The sequence below is a fragment of the Impatiens glandulifera genome, chromosome 5 (assembly GCF_907164915.1).
Source record: "Impatiens glandulifera chromosome 5, dImpGla2.1, whole genome shotgun sequence".
Lineage (NCBI taxonomy): Eukaryota > Viridiplantae > Streptophyta > Magnoliopsida > Ericales > Balsaminaceae > Impatiens > Impatiens glandulifera.
Window position 1 is genome coordinate 34538839 of NC_061866.1, and position 18301 is coordinate 34557139.

An 18301-nucleotide genomic window follows, 5' to 3' on the forward strand; every position below is an offset into this window, starting at 1 on the left:
CGAGGCTCTTGTGCCTTTTTAAGGCTCTAATACCTCAAAATGATGGCTTCCCTTGAAGATGAATGAGGTTTAGATTTGCTCGAAAAAGAATTTAATAATGGAAGAACACTTAACACATGCTATAACATTAGTATAAAAAATAACCTAATCTTCTGTGACTTATATACCAAATAAATAAAAAGACCAATTCGATTTAAAAAAAAAAAAAAACCAAAAAACTAAAATAAAAATGTAGCGATAAAAGTGATTTAACTATATCTTTAATAAAAAAAAAAGTTAAGAACTTCTACTTGTACCTATATCTAATATTTATACCTAGTCCAACTAATTTAGCTTTTTTTAATCTATAATCTATAGGCCTTCTTTGGTTGGGGTTATTTAAATAACTCAAACCACTCAAACATCTTTTCACTCACCCTCTCATCAATCACATCATTAAATTCATTACCCAAAATACTAAAATACCGTTTATTTTAAATTATTATTTATTATTTTATTATTATATATCAATACTCTTTAAGTAATTTTACCAAAAATATTCTTATCTCCTCAAAATCATTATCAATCATTATTCATTTCCCCCCTCTAGGTTATTACAATAAAAACAAAACAAAAACAAACAAATCTAATTAAAAAAGAAAAATGTTATACATTTGATTTAAATAAATGAAAAAGCAATGTTCTTAAAAAAACTTGGTATAATTAATTCAATAGTAGAACCATTATTCTTTTTTTTTGAATATTATCAATAAACTTTTAAAAAAGGAAATAACCCTTAAACCATCTATTTTTTTATTCAAATTATATTCTTAATTGATGTTGATCTCTATTTTTATTTGTATTATTGTAGTGGAAATATCAACTTGATTTGAATACAAATGTGAACAGATGATCAATTTGTATTCAAACAAAAGATATCGCACCAATTATTTCTTTCATATATTGATGTGGAGTAAGATCTGGTAAAAAAATTCAATAACTGTTCAAATAAATAATTTTTATAAATTTCTTCAAACTTCATATTGTTCAAAGAAAGATCTATTGAGAATTTTTGTTTTTGTTTTTTTATGATTAATGACAAGAAATAATGTGAAACACTTTGAGCTCATACAAAATTACAATTTAGTGGGTTTGACCGACAGACTCTGCATTATTTAGTTCTAATTTAAAACATAATAATTAATTAATAAAATTCCAAAACATAATAACAAAAATCAAAATTTATTTTTATCAAAACATATATATATATATATATATTATAATCATCTTATAATTATTAATTCATATATTTGAGTGATTGCTCTAAGCGATAAATCATAAGATCTCGAGTTAGAATATTCAAATTTGGACCATTTGAAAAAGAAATTATTATTTTTATATATTTGTAAATATTATTTATTCATCACTTTAATTAAGTAAAAATATTTTTTATCTTGATGAAATTATACATAATTAAAAAATATAACTTTTAACAATAATTATATTTCTAAACACTTATACACTTTATATTATCCTGAATGTTTATATCTGATACATATCCAAGAACACACAAAAACATCTCAATTTCAAATGGGACCGTCCTCTCCTCAAATATATAAAAGCTTTTTTTTTTTTTTTTTTTTTTATTGTGTGTGGGGTGGATGGAAGAAAAAGGAGTGATAGACATGGATGATAGCTGTATAAGATGTGAAAAGTAGCTAAGAAACTTTTGATTAATCTTTTCTCCCTCCATCTCACAAACTCTTTCTCTCTCTCTCTCAATACCATGAAAAAAAAAGGGTTTAATTTTCTTTGTAATATTTTGAAGTACTTTTTAAATTAAAAAACTGAGCTTGAGAAGAAAAAGTGATTTTAGGGTTAGGTAATTGCATGGGCCATTGCAATATTAAATGTTGAAGTTATAAGGTATGTATTCTGACTGGTCCCTTGTAGTGTTAGACCCCTCCACCCTATAACAGGAAAACATGTCTCCTTCCACACTCCTCCTTTTTCCTAATACTGTATTCTTAGCTGCACCCTACATGCATCACATTCATTTGTTTTTTTAAATGACCTCATCTTTCTATTATTATATATCCATATATATATAAAACTACCTTATATTATTCTCCATATATATATACTAGTTAATTCATGGTCACTTGTCATAGTTAAATTTTAAGATTTTTATATTGTATTTAAAAGTTAGTTATAATTGCTTATGATACTAATACTTAGATCTAACTCAAAGAGTTATGACATGACTAAGGTTGGCTTTAGGATGATGTTATCAATGCACATAAGATCACTCAACTAGGGCCACTTAAAATAAATAAAAAATTATCCAAACTAAATACATAATGCAGTTAGCTAGGTTAGTAAGTTTTTTTTATTAATTTTCTTATATGGGCATATCAACAAGCTCCGAATTACCATACATTTCTCTCTAATAAACTTTAACAGTCTTCTTTTATTTGCTTTGCTCCAAACCACCTTGTCCTTTTCATGAACATCTTGAACGGAGATGTCTCTCTTTCATATATCTTATTATAATCACAAATAAGCAATACTAAGTTAACATGATTAATATCAGTATATTACGTAGTCATACATTAATTACAACATTTGAATGTGTTTGAAGAGTGAAGAGGGAAGGTTGAAATTAATTAATTTATTTGAGCATCAAGTAATGGTATAATAATTAATTGTTATTATAATAAAGATTAAATTTAATTAAGATAATTTATTAAAAAAATAATGTTTAAGAGTTTATTTACACATCCATAATAAGTATGAAATATATTTATGTAGATGAAGAAATAATATTTACAATTTTGCAAATTTTGACCTAATTATAAATCAGTATAACCTACGCATATATCTTAATATCATTAAACTAAACTAGGAAAATTTCCGTGCGATTCACACGGATAATGATAAAAATAAACTAAATTAAAAAAATTATAATAATATTTATTCAATGTTTAAAATTATTAAAATAAAAAATATAACGCTCTCATTTCACATTTTATTCATTTCGATAAAACAACTTATTTTCTCACATGTTTTATCACATATTTTTTTCGAATGAATCTCTCATTTTGTGACTTTACACTTTCACTTTATCAATCAAATATTTGATTCATATTTTTTAATAATTAGCATCGTGATCTCACACTTTGGTCAATTAAATATTTGATTCATATTTCTTTAACCACTTTCAAATGATACCGGTGTATTATCCCTCGACAAACCACATCTCAATCACATTTGGTTAAAGGTTGTACTTGTTTTGTTAGGTTGCAAGTTCGAAACATACAAATAACAATTTTAAATTTATTTTTAACCGTTTTAAGTTTAGGGGCGGGTCAACCCACAATCCGACCAAAGTATCCATTTACTCTCACATAAATATCCAAATTAATCACAACTCTCGACCCGGCAATCCGGATACTTTAAAAATTAAGCATCATTATATATATAGATTAGTTAGTTAAAAATTTGAACTTTTATTGTTAAAATGTCTCGCGTTCATCAAATTTGGTGTTGAATCATAAATATAAAGTTTTGTTAGCCTAGTTGGTTAAAGGATTGTACTTGTTTTGTTAGCAAGTTCGAAACCTACAAATAACATTTTTAAATTTATTTTTAACCGTTTTAAGTTTATGGGCGGGTCAACCCACAATCCGACCCAAATATCCATTTACTCTCACATAAATATCCAAACTAACCACAGCTCTCGACCCGGCAATCCGGACACTTTAAAAATTAAGCATTATTATATATATATATAGATATGGACTATCAATATAGAGTTGAAAGATCTAATCCCACATAAACAATCTAGAAATATTGTTTCATCAAAGATTCCGATTCAGAATTGGGAGATCCAAGATCAAACAAAGATTCAAAAATCGTCTTTATGAATCATTCTTTACTACATATTCAAGTATGTTTATACAATTATTGATTATCTTAATTTATTGACATGGAGTATTACAATTATTTAAATTGAAGAATAATTAAAGATTTAAATTAAAGAAACTAAGATCAACCTGTGCGCAATTTTTAACGTCGCAACGAAAAAGTTTTGTTTTAATTGACACACTCTTGTACTGATTTGGAAAAATAAAGTGAGGGAAATTATATTTAAATTTATCGAAAACTTAGATTTAAAACCGAGGTTTTATAAATGGCTTCATAACTTATCATCCAGTTGAATTTGGTAGAGATTGATATATTTAATGGGAAGTCGCCATAGGCCTTCTTTAGATTTTTCGATATTAACTAACCTCACGACAAGATAATCGCCACATAATTTACAAAATTAGGAAATTAAGAGATGTGAGTTCGGCATTTGATTACGTGTGAGAAATAATTTGTTAGACGGTTTATACCACAACGCTTCGAAATTCTCAACTAATTAATTTGGCCGTTTTTAAAAGAACAGTTTCCCAAAGTAACATTGTTTGGTGTTCACTCTCCCAAACTAACCTAGTTTGTTCATTCATTCTCAAACTAACCTAGTTTACTATTGAAATTCAGTTTTATTTATTTATTTATTTATTTTCTTTACATTTAAAATTTATTATATATAAAGTTTATATTTTTATATATATTTTAAATTATTATTTATATAATCTAAATTATTTATATTTTGATATATATTTTAAATTATTATTTTTATGAATTAGATTATTAATTAAAAATATTATTATATTTAATAAATAATTGATAAATTTAAAAACGTTTTTATGAATATATAATTATTATATTATTATAGTTAAAATATTTTAAATTTATTAGTATTTATCAATTATTTATTAGAATACGAGAATATTTATTATTAGAATATGGGAATATTTATATATATAAATAATAATTGAAATGTAAATATATATATATATATATATATAAATATATATATATATATATATATAAATATATATATATATATATATATATTAAAATACAAAATCAAATTTATAAAAAATAATCAAATTTAAATTATATATCAAAATATAAATAATCTAATTTATAAAAATAATAATTTAAAATATATATCAAAATATAAATGATTTAATTTATATAAATAATAATTTAAATTATATATCAAAATATAAATAGTTTAGTTTATATCTAATAAATTTTAAATATAAAAATAATAAATAAATAAATAAAAATGAGTTTAAATAATAAACTAAGTTAGTTTGGAAATGAATGAACAAACTAAGTTTGTTTGGAAAAGTGAACGCTCAAACAAGGTTACTTTGGAAAACCATCCGTTTTTAAACTTCTTATACTTTATATTTTAGAGTTTTTCTATTTTAACATTTATTCTAGTCTAAAATAGTACATGAGATAAAATTAAAGGACAAAAATAATACAACCAAAAAGCCTATAAAAATAAATCCACAATCAAGGTTATCCTAAAGGATAAGACTAAACATATTATTTGATCAAGTTTAATTTGGTCAAAGTCTATTTTTTATTTTTAGGATTTATTGTAGAGAATAATTAAATATCGTGGAGGTTTACATTTTCTTTTTGAGATTTTAGTTTTTAAGTTGGTTCAATTTGAGTTATATTTATAGTTTTAGTTTTACTTTTTATTTAAATTAGGTTTATATTGTATTTTATTTTGATATGATTAATTAAAGTTAGTATTACCTAATATTTTGATATGTTGTTCTAATTACATAGATTAATATGATCATAAAATTTGAGTCTAACGTGATATGAGAAAGACTAGAAACAAAAATAAAACATATGATGAACATTTAAGATTTGAGACAGTTTTATAATATATTTTATTTTCCGGTCAATTCAAGTTAGAATTACCTAAGTTTTGGATATGTTTTTCTTATTACATAGATTAACATGCTCACAAAATTTCAGCCTAACATGATATGAAGAAAATCAAAAACAAAAATAAAAATATGAAGAACATTTAAGATTTGTAGCAATTTTATAGTATATTATATTTTTTTTTCAATTCAAGTTAGAATTACCTAATATTTTGATATTTTATTTTAATTACATAGATTAACATTCTTACAAAATTTCAGTCTAACGAGAAACACTATAAAAAACTGACAATTTGCAACAAGTGTCGAACAACCATCTTTGCATTAAAAATTGACTTTAGCAACTGTCTTAACATTAGTTCGGAACTTTACAAATACATTTGCGACTACCACTAAACAATGCAAATACCTTGTTGCAAATTTGCATTAGTGTTTACACTAACTATTTTAACATGATTTCCACTAAATCTAGATGTAAAGCATAGAATCCACTTTTTCTAAAACTATAACTAACCATGGTTAATGTATATTGTCATAAATTTTGAAATATATATTTTATTAATAAATATGTTGTTTTGCAATAGAAATTCTAACAAGATGAATGTATTAACTAAAAAAACATATTCAACATAACCTATAATAACGTATAAAATTATGAGCTGCAATATGTTTAGCAATAACCAATATAGCGAATAGATGAAAATTAAGCAACAATTGTGCATATTTCTATGAAAATATATTCAATAAAAACTGTAATACCTAAATTATCGATATAAAACATATATTCAACAAAAACTGCAATACCTACACTATTTATATAAAATGTACCTTCAATAAAAACTGCATTAACTTATAAAATTACGTAACACAATACTCTTTGCAATAACATATTAAATTTCGTATTGCAATAATCTTCGCAATATATATATATATATATATATATATATATATATATATTTATTTATAATTTGCATAATAAATTACAAATATGTCTGCAATTTGATTTGTATTATTTAATTTAAAATTTTATTTTACCCAATTTATATTTCCGTATATTATAGCATTATCATTTGAATTATACTTATGTAATTGATCTGCAACTTTTTTCACATTATCACATCCAACATTATATTATTGATAATAGTGCAACTATTCCTACAATTATCACTACAACAAAACAGGCATACGGTGACGCTTAAAAACATTTCTGCCAACCCTTAAAAGCGTCGCCAAAAAAATCACCGATACTTATTCTTGCGTCGCCATAAGCAGGGTGGACGTAAGTTATAACGACGCTTATTTAAGTGTCGGTAACATCAATTTAAGCGTCGCCAAATATCTATATAATTTTTTAAAACAATTTTTATTTTATTTTAATTTATTTTAATAATTTTATCCGAATTTTCATTTTTGAAAATAAATATTCATTGAAAAAGACATTTAAAAATAATTACATAATGACATTTTTAATAATAAATAAATTAACATAAATTCTCACAACATCAAAATATCTCAAACAAAAAAATAGTTTTGAACAAACCTGCAATAGAGAACTAGAAATGAATGAGTTTCATCCAATTAATCTTCTTCTTGGACCTCAACTTCTTCCTGGACCACAACTGCAATTATGTGAAAGAGATTATTTTCAAGATAAAGAAAGAAAAATGGTATATTAATGTGAACTAAATAGACTCAAACATTGAAAAACAAAACCTGGTTGCTTCTTCATGCTCAATGATGAGGACGAGCATATAACACCTGAATCATTCATTCTTCACAATTAAACAACTAAAAAGAGAAATAAATTGATCTTCAATTATTAATTGGAATCTAGATATTAAGATTGTTCACTACAAAATTTCAAGAATAAACTTTGAGAATTCCTAAAGATAAATATACCGATTTGGAAACACCATTTCATTCAAAAATTTCAACCAAATGTGAATCTACATTAGATTATGTGAAAGTTTCACATGCTCTAAAGCTAAATGGGTGATATGCATGACCTAGAATTCTATATAACCTAATTTAAAAATACATTTTAAATCTAGTTTTGTATCTAGATTAAGACAAAAATATAAATTAGTTTTTCAGTTTAACAATGACTAATCGATTTGAGTTATTTGAATAATCTTCAAATAATTCAATTTACCTATTCTCTCATCAATCAATTGATCAATCAAAATACTAATAAATATTAAGTCTGTTCACCAAATAACCCAACTTTTATAATTTCAATCCGACAAAGTACCATCAATAGTTTATCTATATAAATCCAGACAAAAAAAAGAGTATTTCCAATGTAGAATTTGAAAAATAACAGCCTTGAAAATACAAATATCTACTTTAAAGATGTTTTCAAATTCTATGATACAATTCATATGCAAAATAAAGTCTTGAAATAACCAATAAAGATCATGAGACATAAGGTGTAAACTATCTAAAGTAGAATACCTTAGTGAATCTACTTAAGTCACTAATATATAATGTTATTAATATATAAAGATGGACAATAATAATTGTCGAATTTCTTTGATAATAATGATTAATAAGGATATTTGGTGCACATATCTATCACTAACAAATATTTCTATAAACATTCAATCAATCAACAATCAAACAAAGGTAGACAAGACAACACGATCGACACAGTATTAATGTCATGATTTCGCTTGTTGTGGTCGTGATTTCTAGTAGCTCAAAGTCACTTGTCAATTCAAGAACGTGCGCACAATCGACACGATCGACACAATTTATACAATCAGCACGAACGGAACGGTATCGACTCTAATAACTAGGTCGTTTATTCATTTGTAAAGCTTTGTTGGAAGGTTAGAGTTTCTAGTTTACCCTGGTTTGTAATAGTTAGGGTTTTTAGTATACCCTATTCTGTTATTGCTCTATTTTGTTGTTGTGTTCTGCTATTCATCAAAATGGGAAGAAAGAAAAGCAATAAGAATAAGGAAGTCAGAGAATTTGTGATAGAAGGTTTAAGGGAGGTAGATGAAAAAGAAATCGATAGGATTACTGAAGAAATTATCAATGAAAAATAGGAATGCAGCAAAGGTAAAGAACTAATTACTGATATAAATTCTGATGAAAATGCAGCAGGAAAACAGGGGGAAAATAAATGAATATTGAAGGTTGAGTATAATGAAAGAGCAAACCTCTTTGGACTTAAAAGTCAAATCACAAAGCTATTGATACATGCAAAGAAATGAGAGATTGTGCTCAACAAAGAGAAGATACAACAAACAAACGTCCAATTGAATATACATTATCTTCAAGATTGGAACCCACTGAAGAAAGAAGAATACAAAAAGATAGTAAACTGGTCAGTGAAAACAATGAGGGAGATAATGAAGTCCCCAAAATCAAAGACCTATACTATCAGAAGCAATTCCAACTGGAAGGTAAATGAAGTCTGGAAAAGAATACAGAAAAGAAAGCATAAGATCATTCATACAAAGGTTAAATCTACTTGGGTGAGTTTAAAACAAAAGTTGAGATTCTAAACTCTTCTTTTGAATTTAAATTTCCCACTGAAGTGGAGGAGAAATGCGCCAAAGAATGGGAAAATGTAGTTGTTGGGAAAAGAACCGTGTATCTTTTCCCAACACTAAGGAATCACTAATAAAACACTGGGAGCAGAAGGGACTAGAGAAGGTTTATGCAAACATCCATGATCTCTATTTTCTACAATTCAAAAAGGGAACGAACTTGGATGATATTCTGAAAATTGGACATACTTATATTGGATCCAACTGTATGAAGTTGGAGAGATGATATGAAGAATTGAGCCTTCTAAGCAAGCCAAAGGAAACAACCCAAATATGGTTCAAACTTAGGAACATCCCAGCACACATATATAATGTAGAAGTTCTAAGTCACTTTGCTAGTCTATTGGGAAAACCATTATATATGAACCCAATTATAGAGGAAGGAGAGCACCTAACTTTTGCTATAATAAGCATTGAAGTGCATCCTCAAAGTACACTGCCAAAAAACATGACAATTGTTGATAGGAATGGAAAACCCACAGTCATGGAAATCTCATATGAATGGAGGCCAAACAAGTGTGCTTTATATAATAATTTCCAACATGTTAGTACTAAATGTGCAAAAACATTTGAGGAAGAACAGAAAATCATGAAATCCTGGAAAGCAAAAAAGCAGGATAATAAAATGAAAGAATCAAGAATGGGAGAGCATATTGTGGAAGTTAAGGATAGTGATAAAAAAAGACAAAAATGAGGAAAATGCAGAGGAAGAAAGCAAGAAGGATTCTGAGAAAAAGGAAAGCAGCGAAAGAAAGAAAGTAAAGGGAATCAAAGTAAAGAGGAAAAGAAAATTTTCTGTAATGCGAAGGATCAGGATGGAAAGGGAAGATAAACCTCAAGTTGTTGTTGAGAAAACTCAAGAGAAAAATATCCAGAATCTCAAAGCTGAAAAAGAGAATTCTTAAGCCGATAAAGAAGATTCCAAAACTGATGTAGAGTCTGAAGCCGAAGCTGAAGATAATGAAGACAAGAATACAAAAATTCAAGTTGAAGATAACAAAGGTAAAAGCCCTGAAATTCTCAGAAATAATTATTTCTATCAAATTAGAACGGACTCTTACAAAGAGAGAATTCAAAATGAGAATCAATAATACTCATCATCCTCTTTAATAAAATCTCCTTTTATTGTCAGAGGAAGAGGAAGAGGAAGAGGAAGAGGAAGGGGAAGAATGCATCTCAATGAAAATAGATGGCATGCGAAAATCCCAGGCTGTGATGGTTAGATTTGAATGTAGTCTTTTCTGTTTGTAATCTCTGTTTTTTAGAATGTATGAATTCTACTAATAAGTTTTTTAGGGTCTTTTGATTGTCATCCTTAATCATAGCCATAGTTTGTCCAACTTTGATTTCTGACCCTCCCACTTTTAAGTTTTTAATAAAATGATTTTAATCGTTTTCCTAAAAAAAAGATAGATAAGACAAATCTGGAATGGATTGAATCCAAAAATAGAATTTTAGAATAAGTTCCAACAACAATATTACAGCCAGTCATCAATACTGTAAAAAAAAAAAAAATCAAATACAGAGGATTAACCTTTTATAGTATTATAGCTCAAACAAAAAAGTATAAAACTGTCATACCTTGGTCTTAGTATAAAAATAAAATCAAATAATATACATATAAGATATTATTGTAAATATTATTGAAAATAATAAAAATATAAGATATTCCCTGTCATATTGATTCTACAGAAAACTTTTTATGAAAATTTTTGAATGTCAAAATCATATTTCACTAAGTTTTTCATTTTTCTCATTATTTAGTTTTTTTTCAATTGGTGAATTCTGTAAAAGGTGTAGTGAGATAACACATTCATAGTCATTAATCAACAGTGTAGGTATAAAAAAGTTACAAAAATAAAAACTAAGCATAATTGTAACTACCACTTGTTGGTATTTATTTACACTAATAAGTTGTAGACATCTCTACAAATTCTCTATTATTGACTGGAATTGTTTTTAAGTATGGCTCTAAGAAAAAGTAAGTAACAATAAGTAACACAATAATTATTCAACAAACACTTATCAGTTCATTGATTTTTTTTCTTTTATTTAAGAGATCAATGTTTATTTCAAGAATTTTACAAATATGCCATTCTCTATAATGAATTCTTAGTGACTACAAATATTAAGAGAACATTAGATTCAAACATCAATATAAATCAGAAGTAAGAACAATTCGGTGAATTACATACCTTAACTTCCTTCAAATTAAGACATTCTTCCTGTAAGTAATATTTTCTCTTCATTTTCATGATAACAATCTACACAAATATACACCATCAGACTAATAATAAAAATAATTTTATTTGTTTAAAGATATTTATGTTTCAACACTTAAAATTTCACACCAAATAAAATCAATAGCTCGTCAGACATTACCAAATGTTCCATCACCAATTACCTTTATTAAAATTTGATTTGTACACCCAAAATAAGCATACTAGAAAATAGAAAATGAACTAAGAATTATTGGAAAAAATAGGTAAAACAATTTCATGTCTTCATTATTCAGCTACTCAATCTTCCTCAATGTCTTATTTATTTTAAAAAATATGACATGCAATTAAATTTGATAAATAAAACCAAAACAAAAATAAGTAATAAAAAATACAGAATTACATTGTTAGATCATAAACATAGATTAATACAATGGTACTTGAGACTAGAAATCATTTTATTCTCATCTACAATTCATTAGATGAATGCTTCTAATAAAAAGTGTTTGTTCTTGCATGTCTTGATTCGTTTTCTAAGTTAATCCTCCAAATACATATAATTAAGAAGAATATGTGAGTGATTCAAACACATCTTTTTCTTTTATCAAAGGTTCTACTAATTGATATGTTTCAACAGATAATTGAAATTCAATTTATTGATCTATCTTCAATTTTTGGAAACTTTTATTGAAGTATACATCATTATTTTTTTAGTACGTAGCCTCAACAATCATCACCCTAAAAGTCTGCAAAATTGCATTCTTGTAGATCTATTACAAACCATTAAAAGCATTAAGATTTATATTAACTTAGATAATTATAAATGCCAATAAAAAATCAATTCCAAAAATAGCAGGAGACCAGAACATCATGCACTTAAAGATAGAACAAATGATAGATTTAGAAAAAAGAAGAGAGCATCATGACAAAGTTTAATAATTCAAGTCAAAAGAAGAGATGAAAAAGAAAAGGAGGTTCAGGCTAATGGTATGGAGTGGTTCCAAATCTATAGATGTTTGACATCAATAACATAATAGTATACCTAAACTTCCATTTTAAGACATGAAAGTTCACCAAAATTAGTAAAAATATGCATTGTATTTAACCAAAATTATTAAAAACCCGCAATGTATTTAAACAAGAACATAACTTAACTCATGTTCAATGTCAAGAAATATATAACACTACTTTAGGGTTTGTAAATAGTGCATGCAATGACTAAAAAAATTGCCTCCAATCGATGTACAGTAGAAGGCGAGAAAGAAAGTGAGGAAGATAATACTATTTATATTGGAGGAAATTAGAATCCAATCAAACTTTCAAGTACCGATTAACTATAATCGAAATTCTGGCCAAGTTTCATTCTTTTAGGTATAAGGACTCGTAAAGCTACACAATTAATTGTTGATCAATGTAAAGAAGATAGACATAATCAATGCAAGATATGTATGCATTCATAGATAGGCATATAAATAAACCGAGAAGAAGAATTACATTCCTTGTGTATTTTTACTAGAACTATGAAAGTGAAGCTGAAGTATACGAATGAGTTTGTATAGTTGAATGCATATATGAAAGATATGAAGGAAAAGTAAGCTAGAAGACATAACTATAACCTACAAATTCCAAACTATATTTTTCTATATTAACAAGGGTAATCCACATTCAAAGAATTCAGGTTCTTAGTCACATAATCATCTAGCATAGACACAGTCTAAAGGAGTTAGGATTAGAAGACATACATGTAGGGGCTTTATATTTCAATTTCGAAATACCTTTGATGGTTATAGATGGATCAACTCCTTTGCTTTCATGACCCGGTTTAGTGCTATTGATAAGAGATTTCAATGCACTCATTTCCTTCCCAGATCTGCATTTATTTATGGGCCCAGGTTGAAATCCTTCCAAATCAACAACGTTATTCTTAAGGTCAACCATACGATTAAGATGCCTCTCAAACAAAAACAACTCAAGAAAATGTGAATTATGATCTCCACAATAGGTTAGTCAATCAATGCACAGAAAACACTATGCACTTTAACGAAGGCTAATAATATGTAATGAATTAGAACTAGTTTGTCAAGATTAATTACTTTGTGGATACCAACTCAAAAGGAATAATATGAAACTACAACCTATCCTCAATGTACGGAGGCAAATTCAGTAGGCAATTCAAATAAGTTACAAAAAGATGGTGAGAGCTGTATCGCACAATGATGAAGCACATATTAACTATAATCAAAATTCTAGCCAAGTTACATTCCTCTAGGTATAAGGACTCGCGAAAGCTACACAATCAATTATTCAACAATGTAAATAAGATAGACATAATCAATGCAAGATAAGTATGCATTCAGAGATAGACATGTAAGTAAGCCGGGAAGAAGAACATACCTTGTTGTTAGATTAAATAGTTAATAAATTCTTAGTATAAATAAGAATTGAATTATGCTAAACTAATCTTGTACAGATTAAAGAAAATCGGAAAAGAAAGTTGTCCGGTAGTTGATCAAATCCAGCATTTGATTAAACTTCGGTTTAGTAAAGGAAGACGCCTCTAGTTTTATCTCCAAAATTGGTATTTCATATTTTGGTTTCCTATTCGATATTATAAAGGAATCATGTCTCCGGTTTTCTGAAGTTCGGTCTTAAATACAAACACACGTCCAAAATTTTATGTTATTCCGTTTTATAAAGAAGACGTACCCGGCATTTTAGAACATGAGTATTATATTGAAAGCGTATTTTACAAACACATAACCGGTAGTTTATAAAATCGGTATTTTACAAACATGTAACTAGTAGTTTATAAAATTGGTATTTTAAAAACACGTATCCGGTATTATATGCTTCCGGTAGTTTGGGAGTTCGGCATTATATTAGAAACACGCGTCCAGTATTTTATCTTCGGTATTATATTAGAAGCACGTGTTCGGTTCTATAATTTCAATTTTATTTAAGGCGGATCTTGTACTTTATGAATCCGGTATTTTATTGAAATGCATCCGGTATTATATCAAGTCAGTATTTTATGGAGCCCGTCCGGTATTTTATACCTCGGTTTTATATTGGAAGCATCCGGTAAACATGCAGTCTAACAGATACGTAGTTAGACGTGCAGTCTAACAGATACGTAGTTAGACGTACAGTCTAACAGATACGTAGTTAAACGTGCAGTCTAACAGATACGTAATTAGACGTGCAGTCTAACAGATACGTAGTTAGACGTGCAGTCTAACAGATACGTAGTTAGACGTGCAGTCTAACAAATACGTAGTTAGGTGTGCAGTCTAACAGATACGTAGTTATACGTGCAGTCTAACAGATACATAGAGACGTGCAGTCTAACAGATATGTAGTTAAACGTGCAGTCCAACAGATACGTAGTTAGACGTGTAGTCTAACAGATACGTAGTTAGACGTGCAGTCTAACAGATACGTGGTTAGACGTGCAGTCTAACAGATACGTGGTTAGACGTGCAGTCTAACAGATACGTGGTTAGACGTGCAGTCTAACAAATACGTAGTTAAACGCGCAGTCTAACAGATACGTAGTTAGAGCGTAGTCTAACAGATACGTAGTTAGACGCGCAGTCTAACATATACGTAGTTAGACGCGCAGTCTAATAGATACGTAGTAATACGTGTAGTCTAACAGACGTAGTTAGACATGTAGTCTAACAGATGAGAGTTAAACGTGCAGTCTAACTCCTTTAGACTAGTCTGAAGGGACACGTAGTTAGACGTGTCGTCTAACTCTATTAGACTTGATGGTCTAATGGATCCTGCTATTAGACGGGGGCATCTAACTTCATTAGACTTGTCAGTCTAATTGGAGCACGTCTAATGCCTCGCTTCAGTAGTTGCTTGAAGTTAGCATCCGTCTACCCATGATCAACTAGCTCTACGCTACTCCTGCTCTACTATTTTGTGTTGATCAGTACGATAGTCAATTACATCCAATGAATTAATGCACGTAAGCAAATATTATTCCCACTACTTGTTTCTTACAGGACCATCCTAGAAGAATATTTGGCGTAATACTAGATTGGTACGACCACGATCATGGTGCTCAGAGTCTGCTGTACCTATGTACTATGGAGGCTTTCCAATGGGTGTTCTCCACGTGTCATTATAGAAGATTCGACTGTTGATACATGTTCTCTATTTAAAGATCCTCAAGGACAACATATGAATATACACTTAGAAACAAAAACGAACAAGCCAGGCGTGTGAACTCATAATCAATCTTACGAATTAATTTCTTGCTTACTATTCTTGCACATCAAGAGAGAGATATAATTAAAGTATTATCTAACTGAGTGATATTCTTCAATATACTGTAAGTTGAACAGAGTCTATTTCGTTCAATAGTGAGCTAGCATTGTAACTATATTTGATTCTAACGAAAATATAGTGAATTCTTCCGGTGGTTGGAAGAAGGGGTGACGTATGAGAGTTTTGCTCCGAACGTCCATAAACAACTCTTTGTGTCATTTACATTCTGTCATCTTCTCCTTCATCGGTTCTTAGCTTCAAACCTGAGTAAATGTTTCCGCACTTGAATCGCTTAAAGAGTTTGCAAGGGTTTGTGAAGAATAGAAAGTGATACAAATTCCTAACATGATTTCTATCAAACCATTTTTTGCACGAAGTTGTCATCAATAGTTAGACCTTTGTCTCTATTGGTGCCACCGATCCTATCATATGTCCCCCTCCAATAACTCGTGATTATCCTATGTATGTTTTTCAAAATATCCGGATAGAAGCTGCAAAAACATACAAGGGTTAAAAATGAAGTTATTTTATATTTCTAAATTATAATATACACATAACTTAAATGAATAAACTTACTTCTCTCTAATAATTTCTATATATGTTTTTGACAATTTGGAAAGACCGTCTATAGGTCTACATGCTCCATTTAATCTTCTTCATCCTCATATTCCATTTCAATATTTGAGGGTGGCTGAGTTTGGTATGTATTATCGAGAATAAGGGCACGATCGACGATAATATGTGTTGTGTTAGGTTGAGTTTCTAAACTTTCAAAAGGGATAAGTTGAAGACTTGGCTGAACTGAAGTTGAGGCGGTTTAGATGGAGTAGACTTCTTATTTTTGTTAGATATTTGGTTTTTGGGTTTAGGAGATGAAGTAAGAGTTGCTTATTTGGGAGGCACTAGTTGTTTGAGGGGGGTACGAGTTGTTTGTCGAGTACTTTTTTTTGGGTGTAGTTGGGGGTGGTTGTTTTGGGCCTGTTCATCTAGAAGAGGCTTGTTTTTCTTTCTAGGATGTTACGGTTTTTTTGGGACGTTTCGAAGATGAGGCTTTCTTCTTTGAAACCTCTTTATCTTTTCTTGTTCGTCTATCAACAATTTCATAATCACACACATCCTAAAACTAGTAACAAACTTTATAAAGACATAAATAACTCTATTAACTACATTATAACTCTATCAATCAAATCATATCTGGTCTAATTCTGTATATTCAGATTCACTTAGATCTCACTTTCTTTGAGATTGTCTACTCATATTGCAAGACACTCTGTTCAGCGTAGATCATATAAAATTAAATCATATTACACTCCCTATTAACAAATATATAAAAGTAACTCTATATAGATCATATAAAGAGTTTAATAATGTTAACATTCTTCTACTTTATCATACACATTATATTGTGCAATATGTAATAATAATGCTAAGTCGTGGTCATTAAGTATCGTGTAAAATATCAAGAATGATTGTTGATACTCAAACGTGAAAAGATAACCTATTTTTGAGTGTAGATTTCAGACAATAATTAGTGTAAACCAAAAAAGGTAGATTTTAGCTAATCCTATTACTAATATATATATATATATATATATATATATATATATATGTGCAGTTTTAGCCGTTGAAGAATCATTCAACAAATCATTCATTATGAAACTGTTGAAGAAACTAGAAAAAAATAAAAACATAGCATCATCTGTCTTACTCTATAGGCATTGAAAAAAGAACATATTACAGTATGAAATTATGGCTCATTAAATATATTACAATCCAAAAACAAGAAAACTAATGTCAAGAATATAAATATATTAGTATATATCATTAAGTATCTAATCAATGGCATGACAACATAATAGATATTTCAGTCTCTATACAAACATTAGCATATGATAAAAGTTTCAAATTCCTAGAGCCCTCAACTCATAAAACTGTGCAAAAACTATGTAGAAATTAGCTACAACTCCAAACAAACATTAACATCAGACATTAGCTGCAACTACCACATTACTAAAACAATATGCTAAAACAAATATTGAAAACAAGTTAAAAGTAATCCTAAAACTTGTATAATCCTAAAACATATATTGAAAACTAGTTACAAGTAATCTTAAAACTTGTATAATCCTAAAACAGATATTAAAAACAAGTTACAAGTAATCCTAAAACTTGTATAATCCTAAAACAAATATTGAAAACAAGTTACATGTAAACTTAAAACAGATATTGAAAACAAGTCATTGTCAAATTGATCAGTATTAAAAAAAATATTTAAAACTTGAATAATCCTAAAAAATATCATACCTCTAAGAAAAAGAATTGATTTTTGGAAAGGTTTCGGCGAGGAAGAATCTGTGAGGTTGTGGCTCGATCATGGCTAGGTTTTGACTATGTTGTGGCAAGTAGAGTTGAGGGGTGCATGAGCTAGGTAGAATTTGGGGTTGAGGGAGCGTAAGTT